This window comes from Sorex araneus, chromosome 5 (assembly GCF_027595985.1).
Source record: "Sorex araneus isolate mSorAra2 chromosome 5, mSorAra2.pri, whole genome shotgun sequence".
Lineage (NCBI taxonomy): Eukaryota > Metazoa > Chordata > Mammalia > Eulipotyphla > Soricidae > Sorex > Sorex araneus.
The window spans coordinates 155,092,092-155,098,447 of NC_073306.1; positions in this window are offsets into that span (position 1 = coordinate 155,092,092).

Consider the following 6,356-nt stretch of genomic DNA (forward strand, 5'->3'; position numbering starts at 1 on the left):
TCTCTAATTAGCTGTTGTGGTTTGCAATAAAGGTGTTGAGTGGCCGCTGTGCTCAGTCTCTAGCCCTCATTCAGCCCGCAACTCCCTTCCCCCACATGGCCTTCGACTACAATGTAGTTGGTGATCGCTTCTCTGAGTTGCCCTTTCCCCGGAACGTGAGGCCAGCCTCGAAGCCATGGGGTCAACCTCCTGGTACTTATTTCTACAGTTCTTGGGTATTAGTCTCCCACTCTGATATTCTATATACCATAGATGAGTGCAGTCTTTCTATGTCTGTCTCTCTCTTTCTGACTCATTTCACTCAGCATGAAACTTTTCATGCCCATCCACTTAACTACAAAATTCTTGACTTCCTTTTTTCTAACAGCTGCATAGTATTCCATTGTATAGATGTACCAAAGTTTCCTCAACCAGTCATCCGTTTTGGGGCATTCGGGTTTTTTCCAGATTCTGGCTATTGTAAACAGTGCTGCGATGAACATACATGTGCAGATGTTGTTTTGATTGTACTTTTTTGCCTCTCTGGGATATATTCCCAGCAGTGGTATTGCTGGGTCAAATGGGAATTCAATATCTAATTTTTTGAGAATCGTCCAAATTGTTTTCCAGAAGGGCTGAACCAGTCGGCATTCCCACCAGCAGTGAAGAAGGGTCCCTTTCTCCCCACATCCTCTCCAACAGCGGTTGCTTTTAGCTTTGATCTTTCTGACAGTAATACTGTGGCCCATCACCTTGAACATCTCTGGGAATTTATCATATTAAGGATCATCCCTGCTTATAGCAAAGGTTCTGATTTGTATGTCTCCCATTGTGCCTGTCTCCTGAAATCCATATGAGTATTCTAATGATGTTCTAAACATGACCTGTAGCACTATAGCACTGTCATCACTTCCTGTTGTTCATCTATTTGCTGGAGTGGGCACCAGTAATGTCTCCATTGTGAAACACATTGTTACTATTTTTTGGCATATCGAATACACCACAGGTAGCTTACCAGGCTCTGCCTTGTGGGCAGGATATTCTCAGTAGCTTGCCGGGCTCTTCCAGAAGAACAGAGGAATCAAACCCTGGTCGGCCACATGCAAGGCATATGCCTACCCACTGTGCTATTGTTCCAGTCTAGACATAACCTAGTGATAATCTATTGGGGAAATTTTATCAGGTCTCACCTAGAAGTGGTCAGGGATTATTTCTGCCTCTGTGCTCGAAGTCAGTCCTGACGGTGATGGGGAATTGCATGCGGTGCCAGGGTTTGACCCAATGATTGGCTGCATATAAGCAAGTGCCCTAAACTGATACCATCTCTCCAGTCCTGAACATCTATTTTAACATCCACACCTATGCTAATTTTCCCTCTTAAAGCATTCTGAACATATACAAGTCCCAAATCATTATTACCACCTTTACGATCTCTTTTTCTTAAATCTTCTAAATAGCATGATTTCACACGCACACACACAAACAAAATCAAATTTGGAAATATAAACCAACATTTTACTGTATCAGTGTCATCCTGTTGCTCATCAATTTGCTTGAGCAGGCACCAGTAACGTTTCCATTGTGCAACTTGTTGTTACTGTTTTTTTTTCCTCATAATTGTCTGTTCTGATTGCTTTTTTAAAAAAAAAAATATTTATTTTTTAATTAGTGAATCACCATGAGGGTACAGTTACAGATTTACACATTTTCGTGCTCGTGTTTCCCTCATACAATGTTCGAGAACTCATCCCTCCACCAGTGCCCCTTCTCCAAGACCAATAAACCCATAATCCCTCCCACCCCCCAAACCCATCTCCCCCCACCCCACCCTGCCTCTGTGGCAGGGTATTCCCTTTTGTTCTCTGTCTCCAATTGGGTGTTGTGGTTTGCAATAAGAGTATTAAGTGGCCATTGTGTTCAGTCTCTAGTCTACTTTCAGCACTTATCTCCCTTCCAGCGCGTGGTCTCCAACCACATTTTCCTTGGTGTTTCCTTCTCTATCTGAACTGCCTCTTCCCCCAGCATGTGAGGCCAGCTTCCAAGATATGGAGTCAACCCCCTGGTATTATATACTACTATCTTGGGTGTTAGTCTCCTACGCTGTTATTTTATATTCCACAGATAAGAGCAATCTTTCTATGTCTGCCCATCTCTTTCTGGCTCATTTCAAGTAGCATGATACTTTCCATGTTAATCCACTTATATGCAAAGTTAATGACTTCATCTTTTCTAACAGCTACATAGTATTCCATTATATAGATGTACCAAAGTTTCTTTAACCAGTCATCTGTTCTAGCGCACTCGGATTTTTTCCAGATTCTGGCTATTGTAAGCAGTTCTTCGATAAACATATAAATGCAGAGTCATTTTGACTATACTTTTTTGCTTCTCCGGGATATATTCCCAGTAGTGTTATTGCTGGGTCAAATGGAAGCTCAATTTCTATTTTTTTGAGAAGAACCCAACTCAATACATTGTACCTTTGAGCAACTTCACTTTTGTCTTCTCTGAGGACGTTATGCTATCTTTTGCTTCCAGATCTATGTTCACCTTTTACTATGATTTATCATCCTCTGTCTGCTTTGCAAGAAACAGGTACATGACCATCCTAGTTAGGGACCACATCCTAGGAAAACTTTCTGTCATCAACTCCAAGGTACTTATACCTCATATTTAGCATTTTACTCCTAGAGTAATTTTTAATCAATTTCTATGATCATTTTCTACTTATTTATACTATATTCTTTAGGCTACAAGTTAATTAAAGGCAGAAATTATTTCTACCATATTCACCCATCTACCTGTGTGCCCAGTATGATATCCGAGTACAGAGCATAGAGTATATCCAACTGTTACTCATGAAGAAAACGAACTTTCAGATTAATTGAGATTACTTTATCTTTTACTATGCAAACCATTAATGACACAACTATTGTAATTATATTGTATAGATCCAGGTGCTTTTTAAGAAGGCACAGCTGTCATGACTAATGCTCCCTATTAAATTTATCCAAGATGCCCCATTCTCTTGCAAATTAAAAGCACATTTTCTGGTTGAGCACACGTGGTCTTCTACAACAAGTGTTCAGAATTGACTTACTCACAATATTCTCTATGTAGCATGTGTTCCAAACAAAATGCACTCCAGTCAGCTCCTTAAAAAAAAACAAAAACCAAAAAAAAGCTTTCATTCCTTTGCTACTGCAGGCATTTATTAATGTTCATTCTTCTTCCATAAACACCTCTCCAATTCACCTCTGTCTACAATATGCCCATTGTTGAGGACTGATCTCTGAGGAAACTACCTGCTAGAATATTTCCTAATTGACATAGGGAAGTAATAAATGGAACTCTTCTGAACTATACTATTGAAGAACATTTTCCCTGGCCTGGGTCAGCTGATGAAAGTCACTATTTGAAACAGCTGAAACAGCAAGACTGAGACACCATTTCTAGCTCTTCTGCCTTCATTGATATGCATTGATGGGCTCTTATGCTGGTCTTGTGTAGAAATAAAATCATAATATTAGCAACAGGCACTGTTTCCAAGATGATTGCGATTCCAAGTGAAAACATTTGTACAGAGGGAAAGGTTCTCAAATAAAAGTCAGTTTTTTTTAAATTGGAGCCATATTGAGCTGGAGAACATTTAAGTATAATACTTTTATATAAACTTACTTCATGATATATTAATGTTTATGAATATAGTAGGATTTATCATAAGATTAGATGGCCTTTTTCCTGAATCTCCTAAATACCATCAATATTATTAAATAATTTCTCTATTAAAAGGGATGGGCTGGAGCAATGGCACAGCGGGTAGGGCATTTGCCTTGCACGCGGCCAACCCGGGTTCAATTCCTCCATCCCTCTCAGAGAGCCCAGCAAGCTACCTGTTGCGTATTCGATATGCCAATAACAGTAACAACAAGTCTCACAGTGGAGACGTTACTGGTGCCCATTCAAGTAAACTGATGAGCAATGGGATGACAGTGACAGTGACGTTGACAGGGATATGAAAAAAAGATATAAAGTGAAAGAGCTGACTGGGTCTTCAAAACTTAAACAAAATATTAGACTGGAATGATAGCACAGGGGGTAGGGCATTTGCCTTGCATGCATCCGACTCGGGTTTGATTCCTCTATCCCTCTCGGAGAGCTCGAGAGTATCCCACCTCCATGGTAGAGTCTGGCAAGCTACCCGTGGTGTATTTGGCATACCAAAAAGAGTCAACAAGTCTCACAATGGAGACGTTACTGGTGCCCACTCAAGCAAATCGATGAGCAACAGGATGACAGTGGTACAGTGATATGTTATTATTCTTGAGTTTTCCTTTTTAGAGACTATTTATCTAAATAGTGACAGAGAATCTTGTGGCCCAGAATAACCAATGAAACATCCAGAAATCACGTAATCTCTGTCAAAATAGCAGGTAAAGTGACTGGAAGGCAGGCTAGACACCCCTCCGACACACAGGCAGCCTGGTCTGCCCGCCAAGAGTGAGGACCTGACTATGACTTTAAATATAGGTGTAAAACTTTTCATAGTCTATCTTTATTTCCCTGACTTACTCAGGACAAAGTTTTTCAATAAAGCAGCCCAATTTTCCTTTGCAATCAGATTGTGGTACAAAGTTCATACTAAGAGATAAGAGTGAAGTCAATTTACTTAAACAATATGGAGTTAGATTTGGAGACAAATTATCTCCACCATCAAAAACATCAATAAGAAACACACACACACGGAGATATTATGTTAATATGCTCTTACTCATTTCTCAAGAACCAAATCAATTTTTGTTCCATTGTGATGCTTTTATTATTTCAAATCTTTATTTTTAGCTCTAAATTGCATCTCTATATCATCCATATTTTTGCCTGTACCACTAAAGTATAAGTTTCATTAGGGTATGGAATCTATTTAATTTCAAACTTCAACATTAAGGGCACCATACTGAAAGTACTATATATTGGCTGTTTCACCAGACTAAATAAAATGATCCTGCAATGTTCTCTGTGAGTATGGACCACTGATATTGTTTTAATGCACTTGATTTCATTTTAAAGCCCAACATCTGCCCACAGAAACACATTTCTAAAACTTCATTGGAAATAAATGGAAAAACTTCACTTCACACACAAATATTTTGTTTACACTGCTTGGAGAAACATGAAATAAGGAACAGTCAGTAGTTTTTGTTCTAAAGTGAAAGTTAACTCTCCTGAAGTTAACAGTAATATTAAACTATAGTCTGTACTCAGCTATTGTGAACAACTATTTTGCTCAAAAAAAAAGTGCTGTCTCCCTCCAAAAAATACTGTATTTAAATATATTTCATCTTAACATGACTCTGAAACATGACTATGTAAATAGTTAAAGCACTGACATGATAGAAATGTTTTTTGCATGACTAATAGTTGAGATCAATAATTGAGATTAATGAAGTTAATCTGATGTCCCTTTGCCAGCTGTGTTATTTAATTTGTTCTATAATCTAAAGGAAAAACAAGAATCAAGCATTTAGCATATTCTGTAAGATGATTATAGTCTAAGTGTTGATTAAAATCTAGAGTCTTCCATTTATTTAAAGAAACTAAGGAATACTTGTGAGATCTTTCTGCCATAGTAAGTTCATGTTTATAATTCCTGTAACTACTGGATTTTTCAAATATCTCTATCAATCACTACCAGTGACATTTTCTTAGGACACCATTTTCTTGCAATGATTTTTCTGGAACTTAAATTTTGGAGCTTCCACAAACATTTCGCTAGTCTTCATTTACACACATATAAATATGTGTGCCCACATAATCATTTATTTAAAGTCTATTAATTATTGCTACTAATATCTCATTACTCTCACAGATGATTCTTTCACAATGGAGATGTGACTGGTGTCCGCTCGAGCAAATAAATTAATAACACCACGACAGTGCTACAGTGCTATGGAACATCATTCGTGAGTCATCCCGTTGCTCATCAATTTGCTCGAGCAGGCACCAGTAACGTCTCCATTGTGAGACTTATTGTTACTGTTTTTGGCAGATTGAATACACCATGGGCAGCTTGCCAGCCTCTGCCATGCAGGAAAGATACTCTGGGTAGCTTGCCGGGCTCTCTGAGAGGGGCAGAGGAATCGAACCCAGGTTGGCTGCGTGCAAGGTAAATACCTACCCACTGTGCTATCACTCCAGCCCAGTCAATCAAAAAGCATAAAGTATTCGGTTCAAGCATAAAGTATTTCATCTGTTCATCAGTCCCCAGGACCTGATAAAGGTGATTAACACACAAAATATGACACTAAGAAAGTATAATAATTCAGAGAGAGAGAAAGGGAACAGATTGGATATATAAAGAAATATTGGTCAAGAACTTC